Source organism: Lissotriton vulgaris, chromosome 8 (assembly GCF_964263255.1).
Source record: "Lissotriton vulgaris chromosome 8, aLisVul1.2, whole genome shotgun sequence".
Taxonomy (NCBI): domain Eukaryota; kingdom Metazoa; phylum Chordata; class Amphibia; order Caudata; family Salamandridae; genus Lissotriton; species Lissotriton vulgaris.
In genome coordinates, this window is record NC_141696.1 from 1069082407 (window position 1) to 1069107003 (window position 24597).

The window sequence follows — 24597 nt, forward strand, 5'->3', positions numbered from 1 at the left end:
TCAATACCTGCACCCAGAGTGTACCTTAGAGATACCCCCTCATCCCTACTAGTCCTCTAGTATGCTAGACTGACTGTTAGCATCCAGCCTGCCACAACAGATGCTCTTCTGATCTCCTAGGACATGAGAGCCCCAAACTCAGAGGGCAGAAATCATGCCTGCTCTGGCAGGAGGTGTTTACACCTCCTCCAGCAGGATAGCTGGAAACTCTGCACACCAAGGCCATAGGCTGCAAAGCCTCTGCAACCTTCGAAATGCGTCCCATGCTTTCCCCAGATATGGGAGATTCCAACCCCTGCCCTGAGACCCAGTTGGCACCACGACAGGCTGGAAATTAGTTGTGTGAGGTGGTGTGGAGCACACACATGTCAAAAACACCCCTAAAGGTGAGCTACCTGATGTGTCCCACTCGAGGAAAATGTTGCTATCTTAGTGATGGCAAAATTAGGAACTCTGGAACAAGTGTATGCCCACTTCCCACAGGAAGTGGTCATATACGTGGCATAGTGACACAGGGAAAGTAGCTAATTGGCTACTACTCTACCCTCCCCTAACGTCCCTAAATTGAGTATTCAGGTTGTCTGCGGACACCAGAACTTTAAATTCACCTGACTACAGATGAAGAGGATACTGAAGAGGTGACCAACTTGAGAACTGAAGACTTCTGTGGTCTTTTAGTGCCAAATCCTGCCTGCTCCAGACTTGACAATTTCAAAGACCCAAATCTTCCTGCAGCTGTGCATCCTCCAAAAGCCTCGGAGAATTGCCAGTAACCACCTAGCACCTCCCTTAAAGTGGAGGAGCCACTTCTCTGCAATCCGCAGGCACCGAATACGGTGTCCGGTTCCAAGAAGCTGCTGATCACCAGGTCCACTGACTCAGTAGCCACCAGGCAGGAGGTCATCATACTCAAAGAGGTCAGACCTATCTCCTTACCTAGATTGAGGAAGCCAGGACCACTATGAGCCTCCTTGCACCAACACCCAAGGTACCAGACCCCTTGCCGCGACCAAATACTTGTTTAGAGACCAATTTGGACTCTAACCACATGAAGACCAACCAGCCAATGAGGGACATAAGCTCCGCTTTGGTGGGTACTGAGAGTGGCCAAGCTGTCCTGTTCTGTACCCTTTTCTTGTCCAGACCGGGAACCCTCTGCACCCGAGCTTCCAGGTCCATGAACACCGACCGCTCCCCCTAGCACTCAGGTCCCTCATGAACAGGGTCCCCCATCGGGAGCTCCTGGACTTACACCCAAGTCCTCCCTTTGCAGCCTATTTCAAGGTGCCCCCCCTCTTTGCCACCGGTGTAGAACACAAGACTACCAACCCAACCAGCACCTTTATACCCAGACATACCAGGGCAGATGAAACTTACCTGCTGGTGTAACTTGGGACCTTAGTTCCCTACCACCTCCCAACCTAAAGGGGATCCTTGAAATCCTATTGCAAATACCTGTATACAGTAAATGTTCTTCTCTTTAGGAAGAGGTACAATAGGGGCTGGTGATGGACGGAGCATCTGAATCAATCAAACCCTCACACCCAGTCAAAAGATCTGGGTTTAATCCATCACCGTTCTTTAGCCCACTCTGCCACCCCAGTTCAGACATGGCTATATGCAAATCAGTCTGACCATGTGCCTCATGGGAACAGGCCAGCCCGAACTGCCAAGCCATGTCTTCCCTGGACAGGAAACATGCTTCCGAGGACTGGTTTCTGGCATTCCAGCTGTCTTCAGCCCGGCTTGCTTGAATCCAGTGGCAAAGTGAGCAAGGGACTCACGTCTGAGCATACCTTGCCACACTCATGGCGGCCAAAAGCGGTACAAAAGGGGGTGGTGATGGACGGAGCATCTGAATCAATCAAACACTCACACCCAGTCAAATGATCTGGGTTTAATCCATCACCGTTCTTTAGCCCACTCTGCCACCCCAGTTCAGACATGGCTATATGCAAATCAGTCTGACCATGTGCCTCATGGGAACAGTCCAGCCCGAACTGCCAAGCCATGTCTTCCCTGGACCGGAAACAAGGTTCAGAGGACTGGTTTCTGGCATTCCAGCCGTCTTCAGCCCGGCTTGCTTGAATCCAGTGGCAAAGTGAGCAAGGGACTCACGTCTGACGGCCAAAAGCGGTACAAAAGGGGGTGGTGATGGACGGAGCATCTGAATCAATCAAACACTCACACCCAGTCAAAAGATCTGGGTTTAATCCATCACCGTCCTTTAGCCCACTCTGCCACCCCAGTTCAGACATGGCTATATGCAAATCAGTCTGACCATGTGCCTCATGGGAACAGTCCAGCCCGAACTGCCAAGCCATGTCTTCCCTGGACCGGAAACAAGCTTCCGAGGACTGGTTTCTGGCATTCCAGCCGTCTTCAGCCCGGCTTGCTTGAATCCAGTGGCAAAGTGAGCCAGGGACTCACGTCTGAGCATACCCTGCCACACTCATGGCGGCCAAAAACGGTACAACAGGGGGTGGTGATGGAAGGAGCATCTGAATCAATCAAAAACTCACACCCAGTCAAAAGATCTGGGTTTAATCCATCACCATTCTTTAGCCCACTCTGCCACCCCAGTTCAGACATGGCTATATGCAAATCAGTCTAACCATGTGCCTCATGGGAACAGTCCAGCCCGAACTGCCAAGCCATGTCTTCCCTGGACCGGAAACAAGCTTCCGAGGACTAGTTTCTGGCATTCTAGCCGTCTTCAGCCCGGCTTGCTTGAATCCAGTGGCAAAGTGAGCAAGGGACTCACATCTGAGCATACCCTGCCACACTCATGGTGGCCAAAAGCGGTACAACAGGGGGTGGTGATGGACGGAGCATCTGAATCAATCAAACACTCACACCCAGTCAAAAGATCTGGGTTTAATCCATCACCGTTCTTTAGCCCACTCTGCCACCCCAGTTCAGACATGGCTATATTTAAATCAGTCTGACCATGTGCCTCATGGGAACAGTCCAGCCCGAACTGCCAAGCCATGTCTTCCCTGGACCGGAAACAAGCTTCGGAGCACAGGGTCAGACTGATTTGCATATGGCCATGTTTGAACTGGGGTGGCAGAGTGGGCTAAAGAACGGTGATGGATTAAACCTAGATCTTTTGACTTGGTGTGAGTGTTTGATTGATTCGGATGCTCAGTCCATCACCACCCCCTTTTGTACCGCTTCTCTTTAGGAAAGCATTAACATTTAAAAATCACACTGTTTGCTAAAATTGCTAAAAACTATAAAAATCATAACTTGAGAATTACTTACCCAATTACGAAGTTCTTAGTATCGATATATACATAAAAATATGTGTTATTTTCTAAATTGGTGTGGATCTACTTTTTGAGTGTGTGTATAATTTATTGACTATGTGTATGCAACAATTACCTAACACTCTCATCTGTTAAGCCTTAGGCTGCTTAACCACTCTCCCACAAATGGAATACCCTTAGATTGTTAAAGCAAGCCCCTGTCCACTTATAAGGGATACCTGAATTCTTTACACAGCATACCCTTTTTTGGTATACCATATAAAGAGCCAGCTTCCTACAGTGCCAAGTTAACAAGGCGATTGAAGAGAACAACATCCAGGTCTGCTTATTCCTGACATGATTATGCAGCTGAATGGAGCAAAGTCTTTCCTGCCTTGATTTGAACAATAGGTATCACCAACTTGAACTTTAAGAAAATTGTAGATACATTAATACCTTTTTGACTCATGTTGGTTTATTTAGACATAAAAGACTAAGGGCCTGATTTGGATCTAGGTGGATGGAATACTGCATCACAAACGTGACGGATATCCCGTCCACCATATTAAGGTCACCACAGCAGATAATGGGATCATAATACGACGGATGGGAAATCCATCACTTTTGTGACAGAGTATCTACACAGATCTAAATCAGGCCTTCATTTCAGAGTGTTATCAGCTTCAGAACTCTGTGAAGGATGTAATTTCATTGTATAATACATCCAGTCACAAATGCTTTCATTTACAGCAATGACATATTGGTTTTTGGGGCCACATGTAAGGAACATGATAAAGCTCTTACACAAATATGTTGTATGCTTGCTAATACAGATCACACTTTAACTACAGTAAAGTGTGAATTTCATAAAATAAAACTCACGTTCTTTGGTTAGATCTTTTCTGACGGAGGAATGACTACAGATCTAAATACAATAAAAGCTTTGTCATCCACTTTGTCCCGACAAAATGTAACTATGCTGCAATTCTTCATTGGTATGGTACATATCTGACTATGCCACTGTAAGTGCCCCACTGAGGAACTTAATGAAATGATACGCTCCATTTTGAGGGTCCCTTAAACAAAGCTTCAAGAAAATCAAACAAACAATTGAGAATGCAACTGAAATTACATACTTTGATCTGAAACTACAAACAGAAATTGTTGATGTCAGCTCAGAAGAGTTAGTTGTGTGGTTCTGTAATTCTCAAACCCGACTCCATTTTAGTCTTGCCCTCACGTAGGCCTGTGAAGTAGGCCCTCTGAGTTCGTGCATATATTAACTTGTATTTTTCTGATTCTGAATGAACTGCAGAGAGAGTGACCCTTTTCACCTGAAACTGACCTTTTTCAAAACCAGTTTCACTAGCTGATCGTTGTCTGAGTTTTTCAATAACTGTTCAGGACCTTGTTAACCTTTTGTTTCCTTGCACATATCTTATCCTAAACAATATCTAAATTGTTTCTTTCCTTACGACTTTCTTTTCTAAACATGGGTTTTTGCCATGCGTCGTGACTGCCATCTGGTGTTGCCTTTTACGTAGGCCTCAGAAGTTAGTCTGCGAGCAAAGCAGTCTGACCTTTTGTGGGTCATGTATACATTAACTGAGGTTTTCTTCGTGCTCTGGAGTTAATTTCAGAAGCTGGACTTTCACCTGGAATTGACCTGCCAAGCCAATTTCCCTGCAAGATCGTTATCCACTTTCCCAATCACCATTCAAGACATTTGTTAACTTTTAAGTTTCTTTACGTTTCTGTTATCTTGCACATTATCTGAAACTACTTTTCTTTACTGTTTCTTCATTTCATGGGTTACGCTTTCAATTAAGTGTTTGTCCGGGCCTTCCAGATTATTATTTAGATATGCCTAAATATTACCTTGTGGGTTGGGACACTGTAAAATGAGCTTTACTGTATGATGCTGTGTGATGTCATGTACTTTTTTATTGGTTGAATTTTGGTGCAGCGGCGTGCATTTTAAATGTACCTTTTTGTGTATAAATAGGGATGTCTCGCCTTAGTAAAATTGAGCAGTTTCTTGAGTTGTACACTGTGTTGTATTGCAGGGATTTCTGCTACTAGCTGCAGCTAATAAATTTGATCTCTGACGCCACCTAGAAGTATTCCATGTCTCTGTATGTCAGGATTCTTGCCCTTGCTATGCACCAATGCTTGTTGCTATGCGCCAATGATTGTTGTTATCGATGTGCCCGCCTGTTATTACCGGATCCTTGCCCTTGCTATGCGCCAGTGCTTGTTGCTATCAATCTGCCAATGCTTGTTATTGCTAATGTTTATCACAGCGCCTTGCCAATGCTTGTTGCTGGAATCACCTGTGTGCCAATGCTTGTTGTTACAAATGTTATCAAAGCGCCTTGCCAATGCTTGTTGCCTTACGCCTCAGAAGTTCCTGTTTCGAGTTTTGCTGCTGAGGTCTTTGTTCCCTCTGCAGCCTCCGTACTTCAGCTTGAGACTATAAAGGCGGCCACGCCCAAACCACCGCGCGGATTATTCCTTTCGGTTCCTGAGATCGGAGGTCCCCTGCTTCTGATCCGGTCTTCGCTTCCAACGCTGGAGGTCTTCGCTGGAGTTCCTAGCAACCCTGTTTCCTGTAAAATGGTAGTAAACTACCACGAAAATCCGCTTGCAGAAAACGCAGGTAGGATTTAACCAATTACTATTTGCCGGCTGGAGGAACCTTCAAGAGGCTCTTAAGGACAAACGCGAGGGGCGTTTCCTTGTTTGTTTTCTGGACTTGGTTTATCGGATTTGGTTTCTGGACTCTTGCTTCTAGTTTTGAGACTTCTAAACACTTCTACTGCCTCGGTGGAGGGCTTAGGGCATAGATTCTGTTCTAAGTTCTTTTGGTCTCATCTTGGCTCTTTTGTATTTGAATGATCGCAATGAACAATGCTGTGAATAGAACAGTAGTTAGTTCTTGAGACCTATTCATTCTTTTGTGCATCAACCTGAGGTTAATGTGAGGTGACTTAATTTGCGTGTATTACTGTGAAACAACTTCTATGCAGTACGTATTGAAAAACACCTGTGTTTGTGTAAGTCTTTATGCACCACGTATTGAATAACTCCTGTGCTATTGTAACCATTATGAGTCTTGACTGAAACTGTGATACATGTTGATACTTTATGTCTATGCCGATTAACGCCAACTTGCGTGCTGAATATTGCTTACTGAATATAAAGACTACATGGTGGAAAGTTACTTTGTTTTCCTTTTTAGACAGAGTTATTTGTCACATCTAGGAAAACGGGGAAGTACTAGCGTTTCAGCAGATAGTAGGCTTCAGGGTAGTGCTCCTGAGAAACTCTCGGGGGGGCTTAAGAAACCAAGGCCCTGACAGAATAATCCGCCCACAAATTTTGTTTCTCCCGAGCAAAACCAAATGAATGCCACCATGGATGATCTGTGTGCAATGATTGGGAATTTACAAACCGAATTAACAGTCAGTAGAACAGAAACAGCAGCTTTAGCCAATAAGGTTATTCATTTGCAATCACGTTTGGATTCAGCACCATCTACAGCTCAGCATCAAACAAATGTATCAGGTTCATCGCCCTCTGTTTCAGTTACGGTTCCTACTACTGTTCCGTTGGCCCAGCCTGAGAGATTTGGTGGGGAACCAAACAAGTTCCAAACCTTTCTTACGCAGGTTCAGTTGCATTTCATGGTTAAACCAGCTTCGTTCCCAAATCCTCAGTCACGAACTGCCTTTCTGATTTCCTTTTTGAGTGGTGACGCAGCTATGTGGGCGGTTCCCCTGGTTCAATCCGATGATCCAATATTATATAACTGGGTGCAGTTTAAACGAGAGTTTGAGAGAATTTTCGATAGAAGAACAATAACAGGATCAGCCGATAGAGAACTATTAGAATTAAGACAGGGAAACAAGGAACTTGTTCACTACCTTACCCAATTCAACCGTCTCATTGCAGAAACTGACTGGCCAGAAGCCAAGAGGGCAGCTCTTTATTACCAAGGGCTAAGAGATGAGCTTAAAGACCTTATTGCACCAATCGATCCTCAACCTCGAACATGTGCAGATCTTATAGCACTCAGTCTACGTCTGGACCATCGAGTTGCTGACCGCAAAGGAGATAAGAAACGAACTGATGTTAGAATCTTCTCCAGAACTAAGGATAGATCACTTCCCAGTGCCCAGGAATCCACAGAGCCTATGGAGATAGGAAGTTTGAGGAAACCCTTAACTTCTGAAGAAAAAGAAACCCGGCGCAAGAATGGTCTATGTCTTTATTGTGGAAAAAAGGGACATTTTGTTAGGGAATGTTCACTCAAACCTAAGAACTCTTGGTCTCGAGATAGAAAGGAAACGAAGTCGGAAAACTAGAGAACTCAAAATTGGATCAGGAGACTTTTTCGAGTTGGCAGTCCCCTCCTGAACAAACCATTGCAAACACCTTGCAGTTAACAGTGCCTCATCTCACTTTGAATGTTTCTTTCAGAATACCTACACTCAACCAAATCTTGGTGGCAGCAATGATTGACTCTGGTGCCACCGGAAATTTCATAGATTCCAAGTTCATTGCAAAAACAAGTATACCCATTATTGTGAAGGAGAAACCTGAAATAGTCTATGCAGTCGACGGAACCCAATTAACTTCAGGAATGATCACTCACTGCACCTCTCCCATAGTAATGGTTTGTGATGTGGGCTCCGAACAACATCAAGAAACAATATCTTTCGATGTGATTGACGCACCCCAATTTGGAGTTATCTTGGGCATTCCCTGGTTAACGATGCATAATCCTACTATCAATTGGACTGAACATACAATTGACTTCACTTCCTCTTGGTGTAAACAGGGATGCTGTGGGGGTCCGGTAAAAGACTCTAAGAACTCTCCAAGTTCCTTTCTACACACTGCATCTGCCCTTTATGTCTCCACAGCCGCTGAGCAAGACATAGATCTTCCTCCCATCTACGAAGAATATTCAGATGTTTTTTGTGAGCAAAAGGCAGAAACCTTACCACCACATAGAGACTATGATTGCGCCATAGATCTAGTGCCTGGGGCCAAGATACCCTGTAGTAGAATCTACGCCTTGACCGACCTAGAAAATAACCACCTTCGGGAATATCTTGATAAATTTTTGAAAAATGGTTTCATCCGGCCCTCCAAGTCTCCCGCAGCTTCTCCGCTCTTTTTTGTGCCTAAAAGTAATGGAGAATTGCGCACCTGTATCGATTACAGAGCACTTAATAATATCACCATCAAGAATAGATATCCTCTACCATTGATCCCGGTGCTTCTTGATCAAGTGCGCTCGGCCACAATTTTTACGAAGCTCGACTTGCGAGGCGCCTACCACTTGGTCCGTATCAGACCAGGTGATGAATGGAAAACCGCCTTCCGAACTCGTTTTGGCTTGTTTGAGTATTGTGTAATGCCCTTTGGCTTATGCAACGCTCCGGCTGCATTCCAATTTTTTATTAATGACGTCCTTCGGGACTTCTTAGATAGGTTCGTCATAGCCTATATTGACGACCTTTTAATTTTTTCATCCTCAACGGAGGAACACATTAGACATGTGAAAACCATCTTAAACACCTTGAGATCTCATGGTCTGTTCTGTAAGCTGTCTAAGTGTGAGTTCCATACCACCAAAGTTGAATTTCTTGGCTTTATTCTTTCTCCATCCGGAATTACTATGGCCCCAAGAAAAATCCAAGCAATCCTTGATTGGCCTACCCCAACTTCAGTGAAAGATATTCAACGTTTTCTTGGGTTTGCCAACTTCTACCGCCGTTTCATCAAAGATTTCTCAACCTTGGCCACACCCTTGACCCAGCTGTTAAGGAAAAATGTTAAGTTCACTTGGTCCTCTACCACTGACTCCTCCTTTCAAACCCTTAAAAGAACCTTTACGCAAGCACCCATTTTGCGACATCCTGACTCGGACTTGCCTTTTATCATAAAAGCGGACGCTTCTGACTTTGCAGTAGGAGCGATTCTTTCACAAAGAGACCAAGAAACCAATGAACTGCATCCCATTGCCTTTTTGTCCAGAAAGTTTCTACCTGCAGAAACTAATTACACCATTGCAGAGAAAGAACTCCTGGCCATTCGTTATGCCTTCAAAGAATGGCGTCACTATTTACTAGGAGCAAGACACACAGTAACCGTATACACAGACCATCGGAATCTGCAATTCCTAAGATGTGCAAAAGCCTTAACTCCCAGACAACTCCGTTGGACATTGTTTTTTGCAGAATTTGACTTCATCATAACTTTTAGACCTGGAACCAAGAACAACAAAGCAGATTCCCTGTCACGATATGATCATAAACCAGATGATTTCCTTTCAAATCCCAAACCTACTAGTATGCTTTCCGAAAAGCAAATCATAGGTGCCACGATGTCCGATGTTTTCTTTCAACAAATTAGACAAGCAATGCCTATACCCAAACTTCTTTCCTGGGTTCGGGATGGGCCCAATAGAACAATCCATCAGAATCTACCCTTCTTCTCCAACCTCTTATTTGTTCCAAGAAACTACAAACTCAAGTTTTACAGTGGTGTCATGTTAGTCAATTGGCTGGTCATCCTGGTATCACAAAAACCAAAGAGTTGCTACAGCGAAATTTCTGGTGGCCAACCTGGAATAGGGATGTTCAATCTTTCATACAAAACTGCGATGTTTGTGCCCAAGCTAAAACTGAACATGGTCGAAAGAAAGGTCTTCTTCTTCCGCTTCCCACCCCAACACAGGTCTGGGAGGACATTGCTATGGACTTTATAACTGATTTGCCGGAAGAGAAAGGTATGAACACTATTCTTGTGGTGGTGGATCGTTTATCAAAGATGGCCCACTTTATCCCTTGCTCTAGGCTTCCTACTTCGTCTCATTTGGTCCAATTACTCCTGGAACATGTGGTTCGTCTACACGGCCTTCCTAGATCCATTACTTCAGATCGAGGTCCACAGTTTATCTCGCAGTTCTGGAAGGCTTGGTGTAAGGCTCTTCACATTACTTGTAACACCTCCACTAGTTTCCACCCGGAGTCAGACGGGCAAACAGAACGAGTTAACCAGGTCCTGAAACAATATCTGAGGTGTTTCCTGTTCAAGAAGCAGGGTTCATGGTTAACTCTCTTATGGGAAGCTGAGTTCGCTTACAATAACCTGCAGAACGCCTCCACGGGTCTGTCGCCCTTTTTTGCTGTTTATGGCCGGCATCCTCATTTCTCACCCTTGCTACTGGCTCATCACAAGACCCACATTCCTTCCTTGGATTCGCATTTTAGGGAAATGGAACGCATCACTAAAGCCTTGCAAACAAATGTATTGAAAGCCAAAGCCACGTACAAAAAGTTTGCGGACAGGAAGCGTCAAAAGGGTCCAGATCTTCATGTAGGAGATGTGGTTTGGCTTTCTACCAGAAACTTTCAGTTCAGGAAACGTTACAAGTTCCATCCTAAATTCATTGGACCATATAAGATTATTCAGTGTGTGAATCCAGTGACTTACAAGCTACTCCTTCCTAACAGTATGAAAATTCACCCTGTATTCCATGTTTCCCTGCTGAAGAGGGCAACTGTCAAACGGCGACCTCGCCCTCCTGCTCTTCTTGTGAAAGGTCAGGATGAGTACGAGGTGCGCTGTGTTAAGGACTGTAAACGTGTTAGGGGGAAGCTTTGGTACCTGCTCTCCTGGAAAGGCTATGGACCTGAGGAGGACTCATGGGTCTCTGAGGCCAATGTTCATGCTCCCCGTTTGGTACGATCTTTTCATGCCCGGCACCCGATCTCTCAATTTTGAGGTCCTGGGGGGGGGGGGTGTCTCCGTTTTTGTTGGGGGGCACTGTCAGGATTCTTGCCCTTGCTATGCACCAATGCTTGTTGCTATGGCCAATGATTGTTATTATCGATGTGCCCGCCTGTTATTACCGGATCCTTGCCCTTGCTATGCACCAGTGCTTGTTGCTATCAATCTGCCAATGCTTGTTATTGCTAATGTTTATCACAGCGCCTTGCCAATGCTTGTTGCTGGAATCACCTGTGTGCCAATGCTTGTTGTTACAAATGTTATCAAAGCGCCTTGCCAATGCTTGTTGCCTTACGCCTCAGAAGTTCCTGTTTCGAGTTTTGCTGCCGAGGTCTTTGTTCCCTCTGCAGCCTCCGTACTTCAGCTTGAGACTATAAAGGCGGCCACGCCCAAACCACCGCGCGGATTATTCCTTTCGGTTCCTGAGATCGGAGGTCCCCTGCTTCTGATCCGGTCTTCGCTTCCAACGCTGGAGGTCTTCGCTGGAGTTCCTAGCAACCCTGTTTCCTGTAAAATGGTAGTAAACTACCACGAAAATCCGCTTGCAGAAAACGCAGGTAGGATTTAACCAATTACTATTTGCCGGCTGGAGGAACCTTCAAGAGGCTCTTAAGGACAAACGCGAGGGGCGTTTCCTTGTTTGTTTTCTGGACTTGGTTTATCGGATTTGGTTTCTGGACTCTTGCTTCTAGTTTTGAGACTTCTAAACACTTCTACTGCCTCGGTGGAGGGCTTAGGGCATAGATTCTGTTCTAAGTTCTTTTGGTCTCATCTTGGCTCTTTTGTATTTGAATGATCCCAATGAACAATGCTGTGAATAGAACAGTAGTTAGTTCTTGAGACCTATTCATTCTTTTGTGCATCAACCTGAGGTTAATGTGAGGTGACTTAATTTGCGTGTATTACTGTGAAACAACTTCTATGCAGTACGTATTGAAAAACACCTGTGTTTGTGTAAGTCTTTATGCACCACGTATTGAATAACTCCTGTGCTATTGTAACCATTATGAGTCTTGACTGAAACTGTGATACATGTTGATACTTTATGTCTATGCCGATTAACGCCAACTTGCGTGCTGAATATTGCTTACTGAATATAAAGACTACATGGTGGAAAGTTACTTTGTTTTCCTTTTTAGACAGAGTTATTTGTCACATCTAGGAAAACGGGGAAGTACTAGCGTTTCAGCAGATAGTAGGCTTCAGGGTAGTGCTCCTGAGAAACTCTCGGGGGGGCTTAAGAAACCAAGGCCCTGACACTGTATCCCAAGGCAAGAGAACCCAGAGGACTTTGGGCGTGTCCCTGGCACCGCTGGGTATTTGATATCCCAGTTCTTCAGTTGGCGAGGCCAACGTGGGGCGACTTCAGTGGTACCGGTCCAAGCCCGAAGATTGCGAGGAGCCACGTGAGGAAATTCTGGTGGAGGGCCCCCACTTCATCGACCCCTGCATGTCGACGTGGACCAAAGGTCTTTTCTGCGAGGCTTCCCGCTTTCCAACGGCTCCGAAGGACTGCTGCCCTGACTGTCGCCTTGTCTTGGACCCTCCGATTGATGTTTGTAAAGCGAGACGATAGACGGTCTTCTGGTGGCGTGACAGATATTTGGTTAAGTATAAGTGGGTCGCTCCCACGACTTTGTTCGGTTCCTTGGTTTTGATTTGGTTGCTGCAGTACCCAAAGCCGAAGGGCTTGTATATTTACGAGTGTATCATTTTTTGATTCCCTTTGAAGTTTGAAACCAGACTAGTGAGCAAGATGCCTGGTCTTTTTAAATTTGGTAATTAGTTTGTTTCTGGTAGTAACAGGGATTCCCGATTGGAGGATTCATGTCCGATACCTCCGGTTGGAACTCCGACTTATGAGCTCTATTCTAAACACGGAGTGGGACGCATTACTTATCATGAAGTATGGGTCCGCTACACAAAAAAAGATGGTGTTTTGCAATGGCTCCCACATGATAGTTTTGAAACAGAGATTTTAGACAATCTAGAAGTTAGGCTATTTAAGAAGAAAGCCCGGCCGGCAATGTTTGACTCTTTCCGCCTTTGGCGTAAGGAAGCCAAACAGTGAGAAATTAAGCAAGCAAAGAGAGATAGGAAAGATAAGAATATGTCAGTACTACAAGCTGCTAGACTTTTTAAGGAAGATGGAGAAGAGCGTGCGAGTGAAGTCTTAGATAGACAGCGTTGCATGGCCATAGATAAATGTTATCCAGCCTTGCCATCTTCTCCTCCAAAAGTGATGGAAGACCTTGAAAAAGATCCTTTGATCTCCCATTTACTGAGATTGCCTCCTCCCTATGTGCAGAGTGCTACTGCGCCTCTATTACCCCCGGTTGCTCCACCATGTGTTGTTCAACCTCCTGCTGTTGTTCAGCCACCCGGTGCTCCACAGATGGTTTTGCCTCCTCTTGCGCAACCCATTCTAGGGTCACCAGCCTTGCTACCAGCTTTGCCTCAAACTCCTTGGCCTTCTGCTTCTGCATCTTCGACTTCTATTGTTCTTGTCCCTACACCTTCTTTGCCTCAGAATACTTATTCTCCTGTTCTTATGTCTACTTCTTCCCCTTCTGCTCAAAAACGAATGACCGAGACTGTTGTTAATATGTTGTCACCATTGTTTGGGTCACTGAATATGACCCCTGTTTCGGAACGTAAACAGAGTCGTAGTCAGCTTCCTAGTTCTGAAGAACGGACAGTGTTGGATTTGTTGGCTCGTAGGTGGATTTTAAATGCTCCAAGGTATGATTTGCCAGCAGTTATGGATGTTTTATTTCAGTGGGAACAGCCTAAGCAAAGGTATGTTTTTGATGTAATGTGTACTTTTCTGCGTCAGGAATGGGAAGATAATGAGTTGGATCCGATTCCGCAGGATGTGCTCGATGTTCAGTCAGATTTTGCTAAAGGGATGATAGTGGAATCTGATGTTACAGATGCCGTAGAGACAATACTTGCTTTCAGATCTAGACTTTCGCCTCAGATATTGTATGAACCTGATTCCTCTGTGAAACAGTACCCTATGAGAGAAGTTCCTCCTGTATGGAAAGAAGTAGTTCAGGCTAATGTAAATTTTGGTATTCAGGCTGCTCATTTTCAGCGAGTATGGGTACATGTCCCTTGGAAGAGAGCAGAGGTCTTGGCTCTTAAGCAGACCTTACCTGACCTTCGTAAGAATCCTGCTGGTTATTACAAGGAGTTGTCCCAGACAGTTGAAGCGTGTATAATGAATTTAGCTGACATTGATATGTTGATAGGTAATGTAGTCCCTCAACCTTTGTGGGCGAATATTCGTCATGAGAATCATGCAACAGAATTAGGTGATACGTGGGCGAACATTGTTGCTGCAGATGGTAGACAGGAGGGAGTTGCTAAACCTGAACCTTTAGTTTCAGAATTACCAGTTAGAATTATTAATCTGATGAAAACAATGATGCCCGCTTTACGAGTGAATTGGGATAAGTTAGCAGCATGTAAGCAAAAGAAAGACGATAGTGTGTCTGATTTCTTCACGAGGTTTGAAGAAACCTTTATTGATCATAGTGGTCAGGATATGACTACGGAGGGTGGTCAAAGGTTGTTTGTGGATAAATTTGTCTTTAATTTGCTTCCCGAACTTTCTAATAAGTTAAAGGACTCTGAGAGTTCATGGGCTGTCTCTTAGTCGGCCCAGATATTGGCTACTGCACAATATTACGAGAATAGGGATAAAGACGAGAAGGATAAAGAAGAGAAGAAAACGAAAGAGTTAAAGACGCAAGTTCTTTTGCAGCAAGCTTATCCGCCTCGTCAGAATCAGCCTCAGTTTCAGCAACCTCCAAATTTCAGAGATTGTTACAGAAGCCTGAGCCTTATGTTCAGCGATTCTTTCCTAGCCCTAATCAATGTGCTTATTGCAGAGAGGAAGGTCATTACAAGAATAGTTGCCCGGCTTTGTTACAGCGTACGAATGGTGTATCTGGTCAGAGAGGTCGTGGTAGTTTTCAGCAAGCTCCTAGGGGTACTGGACATGGTGTGATCCCTCAGAATGAGCGTTCCTCTTCCCTACAGAATTCTGCAAATTACTTTGACAGACAGAATGTTCCGAGTGGTCAGTCTGCCCAGTACTATGTTAAGGATTACTATGTCGAATGTGAGAGTTCTGGTTATAATGATAACTAGGACAGCCAAGGACAAAGTGAGGGAGTAGTGTCAGTTCCAGTAGATCAGAGTGGACCTCATGTTGAAGTGATTACATCAGGTGTGGCAGAACCTTTTCTTTTGGATACTGGTGCGATGAAGAGTTCTATTATGCACTCTAAACTTCCTGGCGCACCTTTTCTGGCTTGACCAATGGTTCAGTAGGATTTTCAGGTGCCCCAGTTCGTAATCCGATTTCTAGTCCTTTGTCCCTTTCCATTGGCCCTTGTGAATTGGAAGCTCCACTTATTCTAACGACTGGTTGTGGTGAGAATCTGTTGGGTTTGGACCTGCTGAAAAGATTGTATGCGACATTACATTGTTCTCCTTCAGGAGTACAACTTACCCTCAGTAAGAAAGTGATTTCCCCAATGTATTTGTCTAAGGATTGTTTGTCACTGGAATTGCGTTCGCTTCCTGATACACTTTGGGCTACAGGTCCAAATGATGTTGGTCTTTTGCAGATTCCACCTTATGTTGTCACCCTTAAGTCAAATGCTAGGCTACCTCGTATTCCCCAATACAAGATCTCGAGTGATGGTGAGAGATCTCTTTTAGCGATTGTTTATGATCTGGTTGAGAAGGGTGTAGTTGAGGAAACGAGAGGTAATGTTTGTAACAGTCCTGTTTTGCCTGTCCTTAAACGTACTGATGCTTCTCAGCCACCTGTGTACCGGTTTGTGATCGACCTTCGAGAGGTAAACAAGATTGTCGTGCCACATTTTCCTGTGGTACCTGATATTACTGCTTTGTTGACTTTGATTCCTGTTTCGGCAGCTTGGTTTTCTGTCATCGATTTGAAGAATGCTTTCTTCAGTATTCCTATTGCTGAAGAGAGCAGGGATATTTTTGGCTTCTCATTAGGAGGCCAAAGCTTCCGGTTTAAGGGAGCTCCCCAAGGTTATTGTGAAAGTCCCTCCATCTATAGTCAGACGTTGAAAACTCAGCTTGACGGTTTAGTATTACCTGTTGGTGCTACTCTTATTCAGTACGTAGATGATTTGTTGATTACTGCTGATGATGAAAAGATTTGTAAAGAGGCTACTCTTTCTTTGTTGCAGTATTTGTCTGACCTTCATCATAAAGTGTCACCTTCAAAGTTGTGATATTGTCGCCAAGAAGTGGCCTACTTAGGTCATCTCTTGTCGAAGGAGGGAAGGAGATTGACCCCAGGACGAATTCAAGCAATTGCGCAAATGAATGTACCATCCACACAGAGAGAAGTGCGTGCCTTTTTAGGTATTACATCGTATTATAGACAGTGGATCCCCGATTTTTCACTGTTGGCGAAACCTCTGTTAGCATTGACTCTGAAAGATACTCCGCATCCTCTTCCTTGGTCTGACGAATGTCAGAAAACTTTTTCTGAACTATACGATGCATTTTGTTCGGCTCCTGTGTTGGGTACTCCAGACTATAGTAAGCCTTTCACGTTGTACGTGCACGAGAGAGAAGGTTGTGCGTTGTCAGTATTGACACAACCATTTGGGGACAAGCAGCGTCCATATGCGTATTTGTCAGCAACGTTATACCCAGGTGCTAAGGCGTTGCTAAGTTGTCTGAGAGCTACAGCTGCAGCGGCTGTTTCTATCAGACAGTCTGCTGGTTTGGTATTGGATAATACGTTGATTGTGATGGTCCCACATGCAGTGGATACATTATTAAACAGGACTAAGACACTGCACCTTACTAGTGCACGTCTGTCAGGTTACGAGTTGACATTGTTGGCTGGTCATGTGCACATTAAAAGATGTAATGTGTTGAATCCAGCTACGTTGTTACCGATCTCTACAGAGACGGATCCTCAGGAACAGCATGACTGTTTTCTTCGTACAGAGGAAGAAACGAAGGCTAGAGTTGACCTAAGGGATACTCCCCTTACGGATGTTGATGGTACCCTATGGGTAGATGGTTCATGTTTTAAGCTTCCGAATGGTGAAACGACTGTAGCGTATGCTATTACAACTTTACATACAGTTGTTGAGACCGCACCCATACCACAGAATTCTGCGCAAGCAGCAGAGTTGATTGCACTGACTAGAACGTGTGTGTTGTCAGAAGGAAAGCGAGTGAATGTTTACACCGACAGCCAGTATGCGTTTGGTGTTACCCATAGTTTTGGGCATTTGTGGAGAGAGTGTGGGTTCCTTACTTCGCACGGAACGAAAATACAGCATGGACAGTTGGTGAATGAACTTTTGGAATCTCTCACTCTCCCAAAGCAGATTGCAATTATGAAGTGTAGTGCGCATAAGAAAGTTGTGGACGATGTTGGTCGAGGGAATGCGTTTGCAGATGAAGTTGCGAAGGAAACGACGAAAGACATGATGAGCCGAATGTATGTTGCAGGCCCAGCTAATTGGGTTATGGCTGGTGGAATGTGCGAAGACACAATAGAAAGTGTGAAAATGATTCAGGCTGAAGCGACTGAGAATGAAGTGAGTGTTTGGAGAGAGACTACGGGTATGTTGGATTCGACAGGTTGTTGGGTTGAGTTGTCAGAACACCAGCGATGGCTGTTGCCAGATGCGTATGTGCTCCCAGTGGTTACAATGGCTCATGGAATGGCTCACATAAGTTCGAAGGGAATATGCAAGTTGTTGGCTCCAGTTTGGCAGAATGCTGGAATTCCGAAATGTGCAGAGAACGTTGTGAAACATTGTATGATTTGTCTGAAGTATAATCCTGGTAAGGGAACTCCAACTCCAGCTGGTAATTTTGCTCCTCCGACGTATCCGTTTGAGGTGATACAGCTAGATTATATACATATGGAGAGATGCAATAATTTGAAGTATGTCCTTGTGGTTGTTTGTGCCTTTTCCAGGTGGATAAAGGCCTACCCCCTAAAGGATAATACTGCCTTGTCTACAGCCAAAGTTTTGCTGAGAGAGTACTTCCCTAGGTATGATTTACCGAGAATTGTATGGTCGGACAATGAGAGTGAATTTGTGGGTCAAATCATGAAGAAAGTATGTGCTGGTTTGGGAATAAATCAGAAGTTCCATGCAGCGAATCATCCCCAGTCTGCTTGACTTGTTGAATGTTACAATGGTACCTTGAAGCTGAAATTAGCTAAGGTACAAGCGAGCACTGGTCTTACATGGCCAGAAGCCTTGCCGTTTGCTCTTTTGTCAACAAGGACGACTGTGCATTCTCGAGTGGGACTTAGTCCGTATGAAATTGTGTTTGGTCGTCCTGCGAATGTTTGGGGTGTGCCTCGTCCTAAAGAATACAGCAGTATTGAGTACCCTATGTTGGTGGATTACTTACATGACTTGACTGCTAAATTACGTGTTCTCCACCAACAGGTCTATGACAGTTTGCCGACAGCTACTACAGATCCAGGGCACACGATCCAACCTGGTGATTTTATCTTGACGAAGAATTTTCAGCGATCCAAGAATTTGGAACCGAGATGCTGTTAGAGTAGCTGGTAAAGAGAACTGGGTGCATGCCACCCATACGAAAAAAGTTCCTTTGCCTTTACCGTATGATCAGTGGGTGAGGGATGGTATAGCTGACACAGATTGCGAGAGAGTCCCCACATTTGTGCCCTTTAGTGATGTTCATTTGACATGGACACGATCAGAACGCGAGGATGATAATGTTCTGCAAGCTGCTGTGCCTCCTCATCTAAAGATTGACACCACCAATCCGGAACTTTTATTTAAGGATCCAACTGTACCTGATAAAGAACGCTACGATTTAAGGCCGAGAAAGCCTATTGCCATGGACAAATAAAACCAAATTTTTTAATATAGTGAATTACACCTTGTCAGATTAGGAGACTTTTTTTTTCTTTTTCCTTTTTCGAGTCACCATCCGGACTCAGCTGCAGGGTCACGGTAGGACGTTCTTAAGGGGTGAGCCGAGTATTGACACAAGGTCTGTGGTTCAGGGTCGTTAGTGCGATCTTGGCGCACACTTACGTGAAGTAGGAAAATTGCAGTGAGCAGCACGTTAGAGGATGGAGTTTCTTGAGTCTGATAAATGTGTTAGGAAAGTGGATTCTAAAGTCCGAATATGTATATTGATTCGTAGCAAATGTTTTTTAATAATGTGTTTTCTTATGCTTGTGAATATTACGTTAGCTTGTGTGGGTTGGATTTTCTATGTCACACAATTGCCACTTACATCTACCTCCCAACCTACTCTTTCTTTTTCTACTGTTTCTCTACATGAGTTTCATACGTTACCTGAACATGAACAGACACGAAGATCAGAATTTGTGAACAATTCATTTATACAGATGTTGCATCAGCATCAGCTAGTCATAAATACCACAAATTGTTGGGTGTGTGGTCTTATGCCACATACTACAGATAAGGGAATGCCATATTTCGTTTTGCCTTTTTCGCCTAACGGGTCAGTTTGGGCACTCCAATCAATGTTTATCTATGCGAATGAAGCCTCTCCTGTATGTTCCGTCAAAGACAATGCAAGTAATAATGCCTTGATATGGGGAATAGTTGATATGATTAGAGATATCGATGCGTATAACGCTATCCCTAGAGATGAGGTACGAGCATATGTCGGTTGGAATAAGACGACATATAGTGTTAGCTTGACGGAGAAAGAAAGGCAGCGAAGGTCTCCTCCTATTTGGATTATACCCCACCGAGGTCATCTCTGTTTGCAAGGTAATGGTCAGAATCCGAGAGCTCAGCTTGGTAAGAGTGTGTGTGTTCACACATACGTTTATCCGTCCCAGAAATCTCCGTTCGTGCTAGCTAAAGGCACATATTTTGTTTGTCACGATAGAGCATACACATTGTTGCCATCTGATTTTTCCGGCACATGTTACGTGGCATTTTTGTTTCCCCCTACATACACTGCTGTTTTCGACTACCATAAGACAATATATGGTAGAGGTATTATCGATGCGAAAGATACTGTCGCACAAGAAGCTTGAGACTTTTTCAAGGGTTTCCTACCCTTTTGGGGTCCTATGGCTAATAGTAGGAATACTCGTCAGCTTACGAGAGTGGTTGAGGCCACTATAAATAAGACTGCAGGTGCCCTTAGCAATATTACAGCTGAGCTTCAAGCGGATCGCATTATGACATTACAGAACCGCTTTGTTCTAGATATTATGCTTGCAGATAGAGGTGGGGTATGCAAATTGATTAGATATAGTTGTTGCGTTTTCATACCAGATAATGCCCCGACAGTGTACCAAGCCATCTCTAGACTACATAATATCTCTGAGTCTATTCATGTGGATGAAGGTTACTGGTCATTGATGGGATGGTTATGGGAATCGCTGTCCAAATGGGGATGGAAGATTCTGATGTTCCTTGGTATGGTGTTAGCTATCCTTTTCTCTTGTTGTTTATGCATCCAGTGTGGTCCCGCCATTTGTAGTCTTTGTGCTATGATATGTGTGAGAAGACCAGTCCCGAGAGAAGTGAAGGATAATAAGATGATGTTACAGCAACACCTTGATGACCTGATGAGAATAGATATAGACCTAGATTCAGATTAACATGAGTTTAGGTTATTGCCTACGTAATGGCAAAAGGAGGGCCTGTGGTTCTGTAATTCTCAAACCTGACTTCATTTTAGTCTTGCCCTCACGTAGGCCTGTGAAGAAAGCCCAACGAACAAGTGGCCTGGCCTTCTGAGGTTCGTGCATATATTAACTTGGGTTTTTCTGACTCTGAATGAACTGCAGAGAGAGTGACCCTTTTCACCTGAAACTGACTTTTTGCAAAACCAGCTTCACTAGCTGATCGTTGTCTGAGTTTTTCAATCACTGTTCAGGACCTTGTTAACCTTTAGTTTCCTTGCACATATCTTATCCTAAACAATATCTAAATTGTTTCTTTCCTTACGACTTTCTTTTCTAAACATGGGTTTCTGCCATGCGTCGTGACTGCCATCTGGTGTTGCCTTTTACGTAGGCCTCAGAAGTTAGTCTGCTAGCAAAGCAGTCTGACCTTTTGTGGGTCATGTATACATTAACTAAGGTTTTCTTCGTGCGCTTGAGTTAATTTCAGAAGCTGGCCTTTCACCTGGAATTGACCCTGCCAAGCCAATTTCCCTGCAAGATCGTTATCCAATTTCCCAATCACCATTCAAGACATTTGTTAACTTTTAAGTTTCTTTACGTTTCTGTTATCTTGCACATTATCTGAAACTACTTTTCTTGACTGTTTCTACATTTCATGGGTTACGCTTTCAATTAAGGATTTGTCCGGGCCTTCCAGATTATTATTTAGATATGCCTATATATTAACTCGTGGGTTGGGACACTGTAAAATGAGCTTTACTGTATGATGCTGTGTGATGTTATGTATTTTCTATTGGTTGAATTTTGGTGCAGGGGCGTGCATTTTAAATGTACCTTTTTGTGTATAAATAGGGATGTCTCGCCTTAGTAAAATTGAGCAGTTTCTTGAGTTGTACACCGTGTTTTATTGCTGGTATTTCTGCTACTAGCTGCAGCTAATACATTTGATCTCTGAGGCCACCTAGAAGTATTCCGTGTCTCTGTATCCCAAGGCAAGGGAACCCAGAGGACTTTGAGAGTGTTCCTGGCGCCGCTGGGTATTTGATATCCCAGTTCTTCAGTTGCCATATTGCAGCTTATGCTAGACAGAGTTTGTCAAAGACGGAATGTGCTTTTTCATAACCTAAAAGAGATAGTCTCGCTATGCTGCCGGCTTGTGAGCACTTTTATGTGTTCCTGTATGGAAAGCACTTCATGGTTGTTCACAACCACCAAACATTACTCAGCATTTTCAGTAATCCTACAGCCAAGATGGCCCTTCACATTGAGAGGTGGGGGTTGCTACTGCAGGAATATGATTAAACGAGTGTGCATCATCCAAGAAAGATCAAAACCCTGATAAATACTTCTCAGATGTACCAATATCATGTCATGGCATCCCTAATAAAGCGTCTGATGCTTATGTTAACTTCTTCAAAAAATCCAGTACCCCTGCTGCCAAATCAGTGGAACAAATCATTGATGCCACAAGCACTGAGAGAATTGCTAATACTCAAATACATTATTACACATCAACCTTTGAGAAAACATAGTTTTTCTCTTCATGATGACCTTGAATACCAGAAATTCAAAAATGTGCAGGAAGAACTTTCAGTTGCCCCAGAAGGTATTTTATTACCATGGTCAATAATTATTTTACCTGAGATCCTGAGGCAGCAAGTCATTGAACTGGCGCAAGAGGGACACTGTGGAGTTGTTGCTACTAAACCAGCCCTATGGTACTGAGTGTGGTTCCCTCTTCTTGATGAAAGAGTTGAGTAGGAATTAAGGGCATGTCAGTTGTGCAACTGCTTGTCATCCAAAACAACCTCAAATCCTTTAAACATGCCTGATATTCCAAAGCATGCATTGGAGAACATTGTAATTGATTTCTTTGGATCCCTTGACAATGGACAACATGTACTAGTAATTGTTGATAAATACCCCCGTTTTCCCATTGTGGAAGATCTGTCGTCGACCAGTCATGACAGAGTCATTGTGAGATTAGAAAATATTTTTGCAACATGAGGTGTTCCTTTGATTTTGAAATCTGACAAAAGCACTCATTTTAATAGTTGTGAATTTTAAGAGGTTCTCACTCAACTAAACATCCCCAGGCAAATGGTATCAGTGCATGACTTGTGAGCAGCCTCAAGGGGACCGTTCAGCGTGCTTTGTGGAAAAGACTTAAACTCAAATCAGGTCTTCACTCTTCTCTTTGTGCATACAGGTGTACTCCCCTTTCTATCACAGGTGAAAACCCTGCCACCTTAACGTTTAGGAGAACCACAGGAACCAAATTGCCACAAAGGACCAATGAATGATCTATTGACATTGATAAACTTCACACTACTGATTCATCTCACAAACGCAAAATGAAGATCCATGCTGATTTAAAATGCTGTGCTCGGAGTACTGTGTTCAAAAGAGGAGACCAAGTCATCGTCAGACAGAAACTGACACGTAAGTCTGTGGCTCCTTTTGATACTGACCCATTGAAGGTTGTGACTAGCAAAGGACACCTGGTGACTACTCATCGCTCTGGAAAGTCCATTGCAAGAGATTCTTCTTATTTCAAAAACCTGCCTTGAGATTTGTTAAATCCGGACGTTCAGAGTGAGATCCCTCTATTGGGAGTCAGGAGAGCTAAAATACTGCACCTGTGTTTGTGCCACCCGTGCCTGTCCTATGCCTGCTAAATCTCAAGCAGTGACATGTGGAAGATTGATTCAAGCACCTTCATGACTCATTGAAGAATTATGATGTATAAATGTAATTTTGTATACTTTTCATTTAACAAGGGGGAGATGTAGCGTTGTATGTGTTAGAGATAGCAGGACCATTCCGGTCCCTGATGGACTCAGTAGATAAGTGACATAAGTGGATGGGTGTGTTTAAGAAAATTCATGATGTAGTACAGGATGTTAATGAATACACTCTGAAGAATAAAGACGAGTAACACCAAGCTATGTCTGCGACATGACCATTTCTATGTACTCCATCTGGGTTGGATGCTACAGCAAAGAGAATTAATGTGCATGCCACGTTGAGTGTCCACTATGCAGATCACAGAACAGTATTTTATGTGCATAGCTCTCCACTGGTTGTGGTCGGGCTTGCTCACTGTTCTGGCTCTTTATGAACCATAAGGGAGCTACTCTTACAAAAGTTTTCCAGTGCTGCTTTGAGTTCCCAGTTTCTAGTTGGCATAGGTATGCACCCTGTTCAACTAGGGACCACAGTCCTAGTCAAGTGAAGTCACAACAAAACCTAAATTACTCTGTGCTCACCCTCTGGTAGCTTGGCACATAGCAGACAGACTTAACTCAGAAGGTAATCTGTGAAGTGTGGGTGGGGAAGTGGGTGTTTGCAAGGGAGTGACTTAGGAGTTAGCAATGAAGATATGGCAAACACCAAACAGATTGTGACATTGTTGGTAATTACAGACATTTGCAGCACCTTTACCCGCACTAATTGCACTTCAAAACTTACACGTTGTACAAGTATTTGTAAACATGTGAGAATCTTTTTTCCATTCAAATTAAAAAGAGATAAAATACATTTGCAAATGTATATTTATGATAAATCTATGACTCTAAATTTTAAACCTGGTTGATAATTCACATTACGATGCCTAGGCTTGGCAGTAAGTATGGGCGAGGTCCGCAAAATCAGCGGATTTTTTTATTTTTGCATGTTCACAGGGTTTTTTTTCAGCGCGGCTACCGCAAAGTTACCCATGCAGTCATACATGGACGCAGCCATCTTGTTTTCAGTGTTCGTGTTGCCTATTTCCGTTTCAGGGCGCTAGTTGCATGCTCGCGTTGTGCATTTCCTATGTGTAGGGCGCAATTAAGTGTTTGCGTCCGTTTT